At 47.8% G+C, this 15,051-nt stretch overlaps 2 non-coding genes across 2 annotated transcripts; both read right to left on the bottom strand.

Annotated features, from left to right (window-relative positions):
- Nucleotides 1–1,495: 1,495 nt before the first annotated feature.
- On the bottom strand, nt 1,496–1,567 carry TRNAW-CCA (transfer RNA tryptophan (anticodon CCA)). The gene has a single exon. It is a non-coding gene; the product is annotated as a tRNA-Trp (tRNA).
- Nucleotides 1,568–3,881: 2,314 nt separating this feature from the next.
- Nucleotides 3,882–3,953, bottom strand: TRNAW-CCA (transfer RNA tryptophan (anticodon CCA)). The gene has a single exon. It is a non-coding gene; the product is annotated as a tRNA-Trp (tRNA).
- Between the last annotated feature and the right edge of the window lie 11,098 nt (nt 3,954–15,051).

Below are 15,051 nucleotides of genomic sequence, written 5' to 3' on the forward strand. Positions count from 1 at the left end.
GAGTGCTGGACTGGGAGTCGGGAGATCCGGGTTCTAGTCCCCACTCAGCCATGGAAGCTCACTGGGTGACTTTGGGCCCGTCACAGACTCTCAGCCCAACCCACCTCACAGGGTTATTGTTGTGAGGATAAAATGGAGGAGGAGGCTTTTGTTTGCTTGCATGGACCTCACAAGGATACCATGTCTGACTTTGGATCACAAGGCTGCAGGGTTGAGTCCTGCCAGGCATGAGCCCCGGATGTTGTCTTTTGCACTGTACTGAGGCCACATGGTCATCTCAACATTTCCCGCATCTCAGCTGACATGAGGCACTCCCCCTCAAAAAGTCAGAGTCCTGACCCTGGTGTGATTCAAACACACAGCCTTCTGATATGGAGTCAGACACATTACCATTGCACCACAAGGTTGGTGGCAGCTGTACATTAGGTTGGGTGGGATAGTATTGGGGCTTGTCAATGGAGAACACAGTGGGCTTCTAAACTGGGATATATGGATCAGCAAAACATGAGTTCACTGAAGTTTTCCAAATTCCATCTTGAAGCTCATTCCAACTCAAGTCCATATCAGATTGCACACTATGTTTTTTTTTCTTTTCACAAGAAAACACATCCATACTTTCATGCATATTTTTCCAAAAGTATCAGTTGCGCACATCTTTGAAATGTACGCATTCTTCTCCCACTGATTAAAGCACATTTGTGTACAGTTTTCAAAAGTACACATTTGTTCGTGCGCATTTTTCAAATGTACACATGCTGTTGAACTCATTTTGCAGGGTTCACAAGACCACATTGTGAACACATCACATAGCAAGTTTCGGACTTTGACCACAGCTTGCATCCGACTCCTTGTTCGGTCCAAAAGGTGTGAATTGGGTAAATCCTGATAAAAATGAATTGAAACTAATTTCTTATAGCTTCCTACTTCTAAGCAGCAGCAGGCAGGGTACTATGGTATTCAAATTTTGTAGGTTTCAGTCTCACCACCAGACTCACTTTTACCTTGCTCAGTTTCACCCCCAGGCCCAGCTGGGCTCAAACAAGTCAGTTCCATCTGAGCAGATGGATTCAAGCACACTGCCACCAGGGTTCCCATCTCATGAAGCAGGGAGTGCTGTTGGATTCTGCACCTGGCTCCTGTTGGCCAGGTGTGGCATACGTGCGTCACGCCTGTAACATTTTAGTTGCAACAGCTTATGAAGTTCAGTTCATTCTGAGTTTCCGTGTGCTTTGAGGAAGGACGTTTGCCACAGATGTCCCATCTGTAGCGAGCAGAGGTGGAGGTGGAGAGCAGAAGCCTCTAGCAAGAGGGCCAGTGGCACAATGGATACAGCATCTGACTTCGGATCAGAAGAGTGCAGGTTCAAGTCCTGCCTGGCTTGAGCCCTAGACTGCTGTCTTTGGCACTGAGCCATGGCCGCAGGGCCATCCCCTTGCTTGCACCTCAGGTGGCATGGGAGACCCAAAAAAGGGAGACCCAAAAAGGGGCAGAGTCCTGACCGTGGTGTGACTTGAACACACAGCCTTCTGATTTGGAATCAGACACGCTACCATTGCACCATATGGCCAGTGCTAATCAACCACTGACAGTTGCAGATGATATGCTCGGTGAAAGTTACTTGTGTGGGACTGTCTGCTGTATTTACTGGTGGACTAATAGAAGTGGGGAATCCCCAGAGTTCCCTTCTCAGCAGGCAGGGAGGGGAGACTTAAGCCTCCCCATATCTGCCTGCTGAGATGTGGGTAGGTCGACGGGGGAAGTGTGTATGTATGTATGTTGTGTGTGTGTGTGTGTGTGCGCACACACATGATGTATGTGCGCATGTGTGTGTGGTCCCTGACCCACCACCTGGCACCACATACAGCCCTTGGGTTAACAAGGTTGCCCACCCATGACAAAGGCTTGACAGAGTTTGAAGGGGGGGTGGCTGTGGTGTAACGGACAGCATGTTGTATTTCTGGACGGCAGCAAACAGGGCAGTGACACATTCAAAGGTTGCAGTTTAGAGTCCTGACAGAGTCACTTTAGCTTCGCTCACTCTGAAAGAGGAGCCTGTCCCATTCATTTCCTTTATGCTTGGCCTGAGTCAGAAATAGGAAAACAGGGGTGGGGGGGGGATTACAGGGGTACCACTCTTACCGACTCAGCTGGGCAAAAACAAGGCAGCTCCAGCTCAACAGACAAGATAACACACACAGCCACCAAGGCTCCTGTCTCCTGAAGCAGGCAGCATAAGCTGCTTACCTTAAGCACTCAGCTCTGATTTGCCAGGCTTTGGTGTGCTTGTGTGGATTACACGTGTCCCACCTCCGATGTGTGGAGGTCCAGGGGAGCTCCGTGAATGCGCAATAAACTTCAGGTGTAGAGCTCCCCTGGACCTCCACACCTGAAGTTTATTACGCATTCGCGGTTGCTCACTCACTGAATTGTGCGGGTCCATGACATGACATCCTCGTTGCCCAATCATTATTCCACTATTTCCTCCCACCTTTCCCGTGTTTTCCCCAAACGGAAACTTTTTCCAGATATGCGCAAATGGAGCGCCATGTCCTCCCTGTGAATATCTTCTCCCCTAGCGTGAATGAAGGGCTGAGTGTGGTTGTTGGGGGTGTGGTCATGATGTCGAAGGTGGCGACGAACGTCTGATGGGTGCTTCTGTGCCGTTTTGGCTCCTCGCCATTTTCAGCCTGCCCGTTCAAAGCAGAGTGGCAGAACGGCAGAGCAGCAGAGCAGCAGCAAAGGGGGACGGAGCGAGGAGGGGCAGAGCGGAGGAGGGGCAGAGCAGCAGGGACTGGCCAAAAGCGTGGAAGAGGGAAGTGGGGCACGGGGAGATCGGTGGGGGGGCTGTCCGTGTGTCAGTCCCCATCCACCAGTAATGTGCAAGAAGAGGAAAATGGGCAGGAACCCAGGAGCAAGTATCGCTAGGGATGTACGAAATCCCTTACCTCCAGTCCGCCAGGGGTCTGTGAGGGGGGGAGAGGCAATCCGTTCCTCCCCCTGGAATCCTCAATGGGGGGAGGTGATCCATTCCTCCCTCCCGGAATCCATCCAGGCTGGCTCTGCTTCGAAGCCCTGTGGAGCCGGCCGCCAGCTCCATAGGACCAGAGAAAGTCGACAGGGCCGGCAGCCATTGCCGTGCCGTATCTCTGTATAAGTCAGTCCCCCAGACTCAAATGGCATACTGGACGCCATTTGTGGCCCTGTTCACGCAATAGGCTACACAAATATTTGTGTAGCCTATCATTGCCAAAAACAGGGATGCAAATGGCGTAGCCGACGCCATCTGCAACCGTAAAGCTGGTCGATTAGCCTAAATGCAGTCGTAAATGGCTGCATTTAGGCTAACCGACCAGTTGCAAATGGCACCCACTATGGCCAGCTCCGCAGGTTCGATGTGGACTGTGATCCGACCTGGACGGGTCCTGCGGGGAGCAGAGGTGAGTGATCCGTTCCGCCATGGACTCCGGGGCCCCGGATTCTTTAGAATCTGGCCTCACTGGAGTCCGTGGCCGATTTCTCCCCCATCCCTAAGTATTGCTGAACCTGGAGCATGTATAATGCCTCTTCATGGAAACATAACACTATGGGAATGGCCATCTACTTAGAAGGAAGCGTGTGTAAAGGGAATCAGTTGTGATCCTGCATTTAAAACGGAAGTGGAAAGCCCCATGTTAAATGCAGGATTTTAGGCTGGTGTAGAAATCCCCCAAGGCAGAGAGAAGAAGCCTCTAGTGAGAGGACCGGTGGTACAAAAGATACCATAGCTGAGGTTTGATTCTGGCCTGGTTTGAGCCCAGGACTGTTGTCTTTTGCACTGAGCCAAAGCTGCAGAGGCATCCTCATGCCTGTATCTCAGCTAGGACCAACAAAATTCAGACTCCTGACCCTGGTATGATTCGAACACACAGCCTTCTGATCTGGAGTCAGACGCGCTACCATTGCGCCACAAGGTCAGTGCCTTTGGCACAAGGTGTTTGTGGGATCAGAAAAGAGAGAGCTGGCAGGGAGGCAGTCAAAGTTGTAGGCTTGAGTTCCACAAGAGTTGTTTTTGCTTCTTTCACTGCAAATAATTAGCTCGTCTCATTTGTTTCTTTCATCTGTGGTGCCTGAAGGAGCCCCAAACCAAGAAACCTTTTCAGAAGTACCCCTGCTGCCCCCATCCCAGCTGGGCTCAATCAGGCCATCCTTTGTCAGGGTTGGATCTGAGCTGCCCATAGAGTCCCAAAGCAGCTCTGATTCTGAGGAGGAGGGACAACTCATGAGGGAGGAATGCTCTCAGACTTCAGAGGCGCAGCTGGAGGGGAAGCCCCCCCTTCTCACATCCCTGGGAGCGACAGTGAACCAGGCGTGGAAAGGGAGGGCCAACCTGAACTTTTAGATGCGAGGTGCAGATGCAGGCACAAGCAAGAGATCACAGGAGCCGAGCTTTGGCGCTCAGCCCGATAGGGATGTTAGAGAATTCTGCCATGGATCCCAGGGAGGCCGAATTCCAGTAAATTTGCCCCCCCAGAATCCGTGGCGGAACGGAGCAACCCACCCCACCACCCCTCAAAAGCCCCGTGAAATGGAGCCTACCTGGCCGTGGCAGTGGCGGCAGCAGTGGGAGTGGCGGCAGCGGTGGCGGTGGTGGCGGCGCTGGCAGCGGCGGCGGCTCCGGTGGCAGCAGCAGCCATTTGCGTCCCTGGCAAGCCGTGATAGGCTACTTAAGTATTTACGTAGCCTATCACAGCTCAGGGCAGGGACGCAAATGGCGTAGCCACCACCATTTGTGTCCGTGTCTTTAGCCGTGATAGGCTACATAGATATTTATTTAGTCTATCATGGCTAAAGACATGGACGCAAATGGCGGTGGCTACGGCGGCCGCCATTTGCGTCCCTGTGCAGCCCAGCGGCCGGATGTCTGGCTGTGGGCGGCCCCAGCCGGTGGCTCCACGGAGTCGCCACAGAGCAGAGCCGGCCAGGAAGGATTCCGGGGGGAGGGATGGAGCACCTCCCCCCCACCGTGGATTGCCCGGCACAGAGCCAGGTAAGAGTTTCGTACATCCCTACAGCCTGATTGGCTCAATGTCAACAGCTGCGGCCAGAAGCATCACGGGAGAGGGGGAGATCTTCCCCTCCCACCCCTTAAGTTCAGAGAATTGCTGCATTTTTCCCAAACAGAGATCAACTGACGTCCTAACCCTTAGAAACCCCTAGGTGGCTGTTCCTTTGTAGTTTCTCTGAGTCTCAAGCAATTAGCATCTGTATGCCTCATTAGGATAAATGGAATTAAAGCCGTGGAAAGCAGCCCTTTTGTCTGACTGTTGATTTTGGCTATTGGAGAATTCAGTAGGCAACAGGGGCGCCCTGACACCCTTGGGTATTTGGAGGTGGAAGACGGTTGAGGCTTTTAGTGAGGGTACAAATGATGTAGCGTCTGATTTGGGATCTGAAGACTGCAGGCAGCACTGGCTCCACATTTTTGAGGCCCTTGGCAAGACAACCTCATGGACTACCTTCTCACCACCATTGTCACCAGCTTGTTGCTCCTCCTCCTTTTCCTTATCATGGAAAATAAGAGAACCATCAAGCAAGAAGGCAAGGACATCAAGTGCCTGTCCTTCTCACCAGAATGAGAGGCAGGTGAACAAGAAGGTTGCAATGGTGAAGTGAAGGAAGAAGTCCAGTGAGCTCTTGTCTGTGGGCTCCTGCTGAGGTGTGGGTCCTCAGCAGGGCCCAACCATGCCTACTCTTGATGCTGGCTCTGGCTGTAGTTTCCAATCCTGCCTGGCTTAAACCCGGAGCTGCTGTCTTTTGCACTGGGCCAAGACCACACCACCATTACCTTGCTTACATCTCAACTGGCATAGGGGACAAGCAAACAAAAAATGACATACTCCTTGTCAGGATTCCTTTTGCCCCCACTTAACTTCAAACGCCGAAACAAACACAGACAAGAGGCTTCAGTCTACAGCTTTTAATCCATTACTTCACAGGGTCATACAGATGCAAATTCTCAGTGACTCTCAGTCTACAAGGAAATGCCTTCAGGGGCTTCAAAAGGTAGCTACGAAAGTTGCCCGCCATTTGAAGAGGAAGGCAGTCTCACTAGTCTAACTTAAGGGGTGTGGGGGAGGTCTCTCTCTCTCTCTCTCTCTCTCTCTCTGCTTCTAAGCGCAGCTGTTCACGCAAGGCCAATCAGGTAGACCGTCTAAGTTCTGTCCCGGCCTTCTCTCCCTTAGCTCTGTGCCTGCGCCTGGCATCTATTAAATCAGACTCTTCAAACCCCACCTCCCCCTGTTCACTATCTTTCACAAGGGTGTGTGTGTGTGTGTGTGTGTGAAGAGGCACCCTCATCCTCTGCTGACTGGACCTTTGAAACCTGAGGAGCCTGCCTAGTCATGTCTGGAGTAGCCTGGGAAAATACCTCCCCCATGTCTGGTGGTTCATCTTCAGAATCTGAACTACTATCCCACTCCCTGTGCTCAGAAACACCCCTGACACTCCTGACCCATGTTTCAAATACACATTTGATTAGTTGTCAGGCGCACTACCATGATATAGTGAGGTTAATGCCAGGCCAGCACCATGAGGCCAGTGCCAGGCACCCCATGACAAACATGGGTAGCAGGTGATGTAGGGTTGTCTGACTGACAACCAGAGAAGACACTGCAAGTGGAGGCTGGTCAGAAAGTCTCTCCTACAAGAGAGCACATTGGATCTCTAGGTGGCAAGAGGCAGGGTGACTTACAGCCAAACCCTATGAGGCATTAAAAGGCTGATCAAGTGCTATCAGAGTTGCTTTTGCCTTTTCCACTAGCCTTTCTGGTTCATTTCCTTGATTCAAAAGAGACCACTAAAAGTATTTTTTTTAAAAAATAAAAATAAAAATTGGACCATCATCTATTTTAGCTCTGTGTGTGCAGATTGAGCTGGATGCACAGTGCACCAAGGTTTCTGTCTTATGAAACAGAGAGCATAAGCCTGCTGAATTCTGGACCCAATTCCAATTTGCCAGGCTTGTGTGTGCTTTCACCAATTACAGAAGTCCTACCATGGGCATTTGCAGGTGTAGACTGCAGGTTCAAGTCCTTGCTGGCTCCAGCCATGGTTGACTGATGTCCTGAAGGCTGGATGTGCCTGATCATGTCTGATCTTGGAAGCTAAGCAGGGTCAGCCCCAGTTAGTACTTGGATGGGAGACTGCCGGGGAATCAGGCTTCCTGCATGGAGCAGGGGGTTGGACGTGATGGTCTTACAGGCCCCTTCCAACCCTGTGATTCTATGATTCTGTAACAGCCTGCACTGGTGGATTAGTTGTCTCTTGCTAGACAACAGGAACTTCTCTCTTCTTCCTGCTCTGGTATGTTTGCTCATCAGACCAAATGTCCCATAAAAAGTTTACAGGAATTTCCTAAATCCTGTCAGACTGCTTTACGGTATGTGAAGTGTCACCATATTTTTTTCTGAGTCTAATAATTAGCCTCAGCGGCCAGCGCAACAACTTTCAGGAGTGCAAAGCACAGCTCGATTCTAAAATGTAAAGGTATTTAAAACTTAAATAGCTTAGAATTGTTCTTGTCTCCGGTCGCTGACCAGAGATAAGAATAGAGTTTCCTTGCTTATTGTTGAAGAAAGCCTCCTTTCTTTTGGTCTTTCTGAGGTCCTCCTTTCTGCAGTCTTTTCCTGCTGTGGGGAACAGTGTGTGGGGCCACTCAACTCATAGCTGAGGGCTGCATGCAGCCCATGGGTTGTGCACCCCCATCTAATTCATCATTCCACACTTAAGTTATTCACAGTACTCTTCCGTTGTATGAAAAGCAGCGACCCCACAGCAAGGACATCATTAAAAATGGGCCTACCTGGGCATGGGCCCCAGATCTTTTGAGCTGTGTCCTGGATCTTTTGCACTGTCCTAATTGCCTTTTTTTTTTTTTTTTACATTTTCCCATTGACTTACATTGGAAAACGAAAACGGACATAACTTTTTTAGTTTGTATGATAAATAAATGAGATGTGGAGGATTGGCAGTCCCCATGGAGCTGATTGAATATGCCAAATTTCAGGCAGATAGACCCAGTGGCTTTTGTGCTAGCCATAGATAAAATTTGCTTTTTCCAACAAAATCTGTCAAAAGTAAAGAGCTATATTTTTTTTTGTGCTTCCACATAAATTCATGGAATCTGTGGAACTAGCAGGCCCTATGGAGCTGACTGAACCCACCAAATGTCAGACAGTTAGGTCCAGTGGCTTTTGTGCTAGCCATGGGGAAAGTTTCCTTTTCTCAAAGTCTAAAACAAAAAGTAAAAACTGTCAAATCACCCAGGGGGTTAGAGATCCTAATCAGAAGGTGTTTAAGGTGACCATTAGGAGGTCACTATCCCTAATCTCTGGTGTAGGGTTTTGTTTTTGAGGTGCAAAAAACCTCTCTCTCCCCTACTTTTCTTTTCTGCTTTTACATGCCCACGGTTGGGAGCGTGCCTGCAATGAAATTTTGAAGAGGGAGAAGGAAGGGAAGAAAGAGCTCCATGTGAAATACTGGTATTTCACATGGCGTCTGATTTTACTGCCCCAAACTGGAACCTTTGGATTCTGCAGAAGTTTAGTAGCTTCAGTACAGCAAAGGATCCAATCAGCCTCCACAAACTTCTTTCTCCTCCTCCACTTTAATTTCTCCTAAATAGCTGTAGGACTCAAATAATCCCAAAGGGAGGGTTAGGACTATGTGGCGTCATGATTGAGAAACTGCTGGGGCTTTTAAATAGGTTCTACAGTTTTAAAAAATCTAGAAAAAGCTCTCAGCCACCTCACCTCATAAAGTTCATTTAAGTACGTGCAATCCTTGCAAACCCTGCACAGCCTCCTAAATTCCTCTGAAGTACTACCTCTCTGAAAGGAGCTACTTGGATGAGGGAATTTTCTCTACCCCCCGCCCCTGAGCACATTTCCAATCACCATTCTTCTTTTCTTCTTTCCTTCCCTATCCTATCCTATCCTATCCTATCCTATCCTATCCTATCCTTTTCTTTCTTTCTTTCTTTCTTTCTTTCTTTCTTTCTTTCTTTCTTTCTTTCTCTTCTTTATTCCACCCAGAGCATATCTTGGGGAATTCTTAAAGAAAATTCTCTTCAGTGGCCAAGAGAAGTTCTGAACTGTATCTGACTTTATACAAACAGACAAGAGGGTTGGCTTTTCTCCTTCTCCTCACTCAAGTCTTTGAGAAGAGTGGGTTCACATGGTTGCAGAGAAACAAATCTGACTCTGTTTTGTTTGTCGGTTGCCATTATCCAGCAATAGGAAGGGCTGTCGCTCAGTGGCGGAGCACATGCTTGGCTTGCAGAAGGTCCCAGGTTCAATCCCTGGCATCTCCAGGTAGGGCTAGGAAAGAGTCCTGCCTGAAACTCTGGAGAGCCGCTGCTGCCAGTCAGTGTCGACAATACTGGACTAGATGGACCCAGGGTCTGACTCAATATAAGGCAGCTTCCTAGGTTCCTATGCACAGAAAGCTTTAATAAAAAATAAATAGGTGTTTTTGGTTTGTTTTTTAAGTGGAAGGAAAATATTGCTAATTTATGCAATCCTATGTATGCCTACTGAGAAGTCCCATTATGTTTAATGAAGCTTACCCTCAGGAAAATGTATATAGGATTCCAGCACAAGTTACATTTGCAGGGAGGTTTGTACCTTGATGTTCTGCATGTTTACTCAGAAATAAGTCCTGAGTTGTGAGCATGGTACTGCAGGCTTAATACAGTGCCTACCCAATTCCAATCTAATGAATTGACTACTCTTTCAGCTCAGTCCTATGCATGTTTGTTTTGTCATTTGTGTTTTTGTTTTTTTCATTTTGCATGGACTCTGGCTTCACTGGTGAGGAAAAGGCACTAGTACATGCTCAGAGTTTCTCCATAACTTAGCCCTAGTTTGAAAACAGGTTCATAGGCTGAATCCTGGTGAAGTCTTGGCGTAAATGAAGTTATGGGGAGGAAGATACAATGAGAGCTTGTGCATAATAAGGAGGAGGTAGAGAGGAGTTGCACAAAACAAGACACCTGTTTTGATGAAGAGTTGCTGGAGGATGGTAGGATGAGGAGGGATGGTTGCATGGAGGGGAATAGAATTGGTAGGGGGAGAATGTAAGTGCTCTGTGGTGAAAGAAAAACATTCTGCACATGCTCAGAGGCACTCTCTATTTAAGAACATAAGAAGAGCTGTGCTGCATCAGACCAAGGTCAATCTAGTCCAGTATCCTGTTCACACAGTGGCCAACCAGATGCCCACAGGTAACCCACAAGCAGGACATGAGTGCAATAGCACCTTCCCACCTCCTGCTAACATTGGTCAAATGTAAATAAATTCTAGTAATTCTAAATTTGCATGCATTTATATCCTTCAGAAATGTTGCAGGTTTCTTGCCTGGGGGACACCACTAATGACCTGTGCATTTTCCTACAAATTTACCTAAAAACTATCGGGGAAGGGGTGAGTGGAAGGGAAAGCAAATCACTCCCCCCCCAATTGGAGAACCCCCCTTCCACATGAACTGCTGCACCTATCCTTCTGAAACTTTGCTGGTTTCTTACTTAGGGACAACTGTAGGCTGTCTGTAATTTTCAAAACAATAGTCCACAAGGAACATGGGGAAATAAGTATGTCCTCTTTTGGAGACCTCAAAATGTCAACTCCACCCTTGCACAAAAACCCTTGTGGCTGGTATTCTGAAATTTGACAGACATGATCTCCTCTGATGGAGCAATGAATCCTGAAATTTTTATCCAATTCAACCAAGGAATTAAAATGTGATTGGCAGTTCCCTTTAAAAGAAAATCAAAATATAAACCCCGCACCTATTTTTGTGACATTGGGCAGGTGTAATCTCCTTCTGGGGGCTTGTTGTTGTTTATTCGGTCAGTTGCTTCTGACTCTTGGTGACTTCATGGACCAGCCCACGCCAGAGCTTCCTGTCAGCTGTCACCACCCTCAGCTCCCCCAAGGTCGAGTCCGTCACCTCCAGAATATCATCCATCCATCTTGCCCTTGGTTGGCCCCTATTCCTTTTGCCTTCCACTTTCCCTAGCATCAGCATCTTCTCCAGGGTATCCTGTCTTCTCATGATGTGGCCAAAGTACTTCAGTTTTGCCTTTAATATCATTCCCTCAAGTGAGCAGTCTGGCTTTATTTCCTGGAGTATGGACTGGTTTGATCTTCTTGCAGTCCAAGGCACTCTCAGAATTTTCCTCCAGCACCACAGTTCAAAAGCATCTATCTCCCTTTGTTCAGCCTTCCTTATGGCCCAGCTCTCACAGCCATAGGTTACTACCGGGAATACGGGGCTACTATGCCTGAAATTATCCAGTTCTGACCAAGAGAAAAAAGTTACAGGTTTTTTTTTTCTAATTTCCCATGGTAGTCAACAGGAAGCATAAAGACTCATTTTTCCAAACCTTGACTCAGGTTTGGTGCTGAGCTGAAGTGGTCCAACTACAAATTGGCCTGAGCAGAAGCGGGATGTTTTCCAAAATGCTGAATCAGGGTCTGAATTGAAGTGGGGGTGGGGGGTCAGTGCACACTTCTTATGTATGTATGTATGTAATCTATACACACACGCAAGCACACTGCATGCACACACCACACACACACAATATATATATATATATATATATATATATATATATATGTATATATTTAGATGTGTGCTTAGACTCATGTGTGTGTGTGTGTGTGTGCATACACACACACACACACACACACTCCATGGGGTTTTCTTGGCAAGAATACTGGAGTGGGTTGCCATTTCCTTCTCCAGTGGACCACATTTTGTCAGAACTCTCCGCCATGACTTGTCCATCTTGGATGGCCCTGCACGGCATAGCTTATGGCTTCACTGAGTTACGCAAGCCCCTTCGCCACAACACTTAACGACTGAACAACAACAACTATATATATATATATATATATATATATATATATACACACCTATATATATGGATGCAAATTTGTGTTATGGGCCAGTGCCCCACATCTTTTAAGAACCTAGCAACACCCCTGCCTCACAGTGATGTCAGCTTGTATGATTCACTACTCCATCATGTACACCTGGTGGTGCATGGCTTGTTAGATATGGATTGGTTAATTTCTCCAAGAAGACATTGGCCACCATTATCTCTATCATCGCCTTCATGGATCACTGCCTTGTTGTGGCGAAGGGGCTTGCATAACTCAGTGAAGCCATAAGCTATGCCATGCAGGGCCACCCAAGACGGACAGGTCATGGCAGAGAGTTCTGACAAAATGTGGTCCACTGGAGAAGGAAATGGCAACCCACTCCAGTATTCTTGCCAAGAAAACCCCATGGAATGTATCACAAGGCTAAAAGATATGACGCCGGAACATGAGCCCCTTAGGTCAGAAGGTGTCCAATATACTACTGGGGAAGAGCAGAGGGTATTTCCAAGTAGCGCCAGAAAGAGTGAAGCAGCTGGGCCAAAGCCAAAAGGACACTCAGCTGTGGATATGTCTGGTGGTAAAAAGAAAATCCGATGCTGTAAAGAACAATATTGTTTAGGAACCTGGAATGTCAGATCAATGAATCAAGGTAAGCTGGAGGTGGTCATACATGAGATGGCAAGACTGAACATCGACATCTTGGGAATCAGTGAACTAAAATGGACAGGCATGGGCGAATTTAATTCAGGTGACCATCATATCTACTACTGTGGGCAAGAATCCCTTAGAAGAAATGGAGTAGCACTCATAGTCAACAAAAGGGTGGGAAAAGCAGTACTGGGGTACAATCTCCAAAACAATGGAATGATCTCAGTCCGAATCCAAGGCAAACCATTCAACATCACAGTAATTCAAGTCTATGCCCCAACCACTGAGGCCGAAGAAGCTGAGATTGATTGGTTCTATGAAGATCTACAACACCTTCTAGAACTAACACCAAAAAAGATGTCCTGTTCATCATAGGGGATTGGAATGATAAAGTAGGAAGTCAAGAAATCACCAGGATAACAGGCAGGCATGGCCTTGGTGTACAAAATGAAGCAGGACAAAAGCTAATAGAGTTTTGCCAAGAGAACATGCTGCTCATAGCAAACACTCTTTCCCAACAGCATAAGAGACGACTCTACACATGGACATCACCAGATGGTCAATATCAAAATCAGATTGATTATGTCCTTTGCAGCCAAACATGGAGAAGCTCTAAACAGTCAGTAAAAACAAGACCTGGAGCTGACTGTGGCTCAGATCATGAGCTGCTTCTTGCAAAATTTCGGCTCAAATTGAAGAACGTAGGGAAAACCACTAAACCATTCAGGTATGACCTAAATCATATCCCTTATGAATATACAGTGGAGGTGACAAATAGATTTAAGGGATTAGACCTGATAGACAGAGTGCCTGAGGAACTATGGACGGAGGTCAGTAACATTGTTCAGGAGGCAGCAACTCAATCCATCCCAAAGAAAAAGAAATGCAAGAAAGCCAAGTGGCTGTCTGATGAGGCTTTACAAGTAGCTGAGGAAAGAAGGGAAGTGCAAAGCAAGGGAGAAAGGGGAAGATATACCCAACTGAATGCAGAGTTCCAGAGAATAGCAAAGAGAGACAAGAAGGCCTTCTTAAATGAATAATGCAAAGAAATCGAGGAAAACAACAGAATGGGAAAGACTAGAGAACTCTTCAAGAAAATCGGAGATCTCAAGGGAACGTTTTGTGCAAAGACGGGCATGATGAAGGACAAAGAAGGCAGGGACCTAACAGAAGCAGATGAGATTAAGAAGAGGTAGAAAGAATACACAGAAGAACTATACAGGAAAGATCTGAATGTCCCTGATAGCCATGATAGTGCAGTCACTGAACTTGAGCCGGACATCCTAGAGAGTGAAGTCAAGTGGGCCTTAGGAAGCATTAGTAACAACAAAGCTAGCAGAGATGACAGTATTCCAGCTAGGGATGTCAGAGAATTTCGCCACAAATCTCAGGGAGGCCGAATGCCAGCGCATTCGGCCACCTGAAATTGGTAGCAAAACAGTCTGCCCTCCCCGCCCCCCCCCCGGGACGGGACTTACCTTGTGCGAATGTCCCTGGCGGTGGCGGTTCGGCAGGGGTTCGGCAGCAGCGTCTGTGGCATCTGTGGCGGCTGGTCTTCTGACCGGCTGCCACCGCCGCCATTTCCAGTAAAAAAAAAAACACACCAAAAAAAGTGATAGGCTACGTAAACATTTACGTAGCCTATCATGGCTAGATTTTAAAAAAATACCATGATAGGCTACGTAAATGTTTACGTAGCCTATCAAGGCTGAGTGAAAACAAACAAACAAACCGCGCGTACGCAAATGGTGGCGCCCATGGGCGCCGCCATTTGCGTTCCTTATTTTGGCATGTGTAGTCTACGTAAACATTTACGTAGACTACAGCGAAAATAAGGGGAATGCAGCGTTCCCCTTATTTTTGCCGTAGTCTACGTAAATGTTTACGTAGACTACATGTGCCAAAATAAGGAACGCAAATGGCGGCGGCACGGCGCCCATGGGCACCGCCATTTGCGTACGCGCGTTTTTTTTCTTTTTCACTCAGCCATGATAGGCTACATAAACATTTACGTAGCCTGTCATAGCTGACTGCAGGGACGCAAACGGCGGTGGTTACGGCCGCCGCCATTTGCGTCTTGGCCGGCAAGGATTCACGGCGGCAGGGACGGGGCGCCTCCCCCCCCGGCCAGAATTTCAGGGGGGAGGGTCGGGGCGCCTCTCCCCCGGCCAGAATTTCAGGGGGAGGGATGGAACGCCTCCTCCCACCGCAAATCAAGTTTCGTGAAAGGTAAGGGACTTTCGTACATCCCTAATTCCAGCTGAGCTATTTAAAATCCTAAAAGATTATGCTGTTAAAGTGCTGCATTCAATATGCCAACAAATTTGGAACACTCAACAGTGGCCACAAGACTGGAAAAGGTCAGTTTACACTCCAATTCCAAAGAAGGGCAATGCCAAAGAGTGTTCAAACTATCGCACAATTGCGCTCATTTCACATGCCAGCAAGGTAATGCTCAAAATCCTACAAGCTGGGCTTC

Source organism: Heloderma suspectum, chromosome 7 (genome assembly GCF_057233095.1).
Source record: "Heloderma suspectum isolate Gila_16-S chromosome 7, 16-S_ref, whole genome shotgun sequence".
NCBI classification, from domain to species: Eukaryota; Metazoa; Chordata; class Lepidosauria; order Squamata; family Helodermatidae; genus Heloderma; species Heloderma suspectum.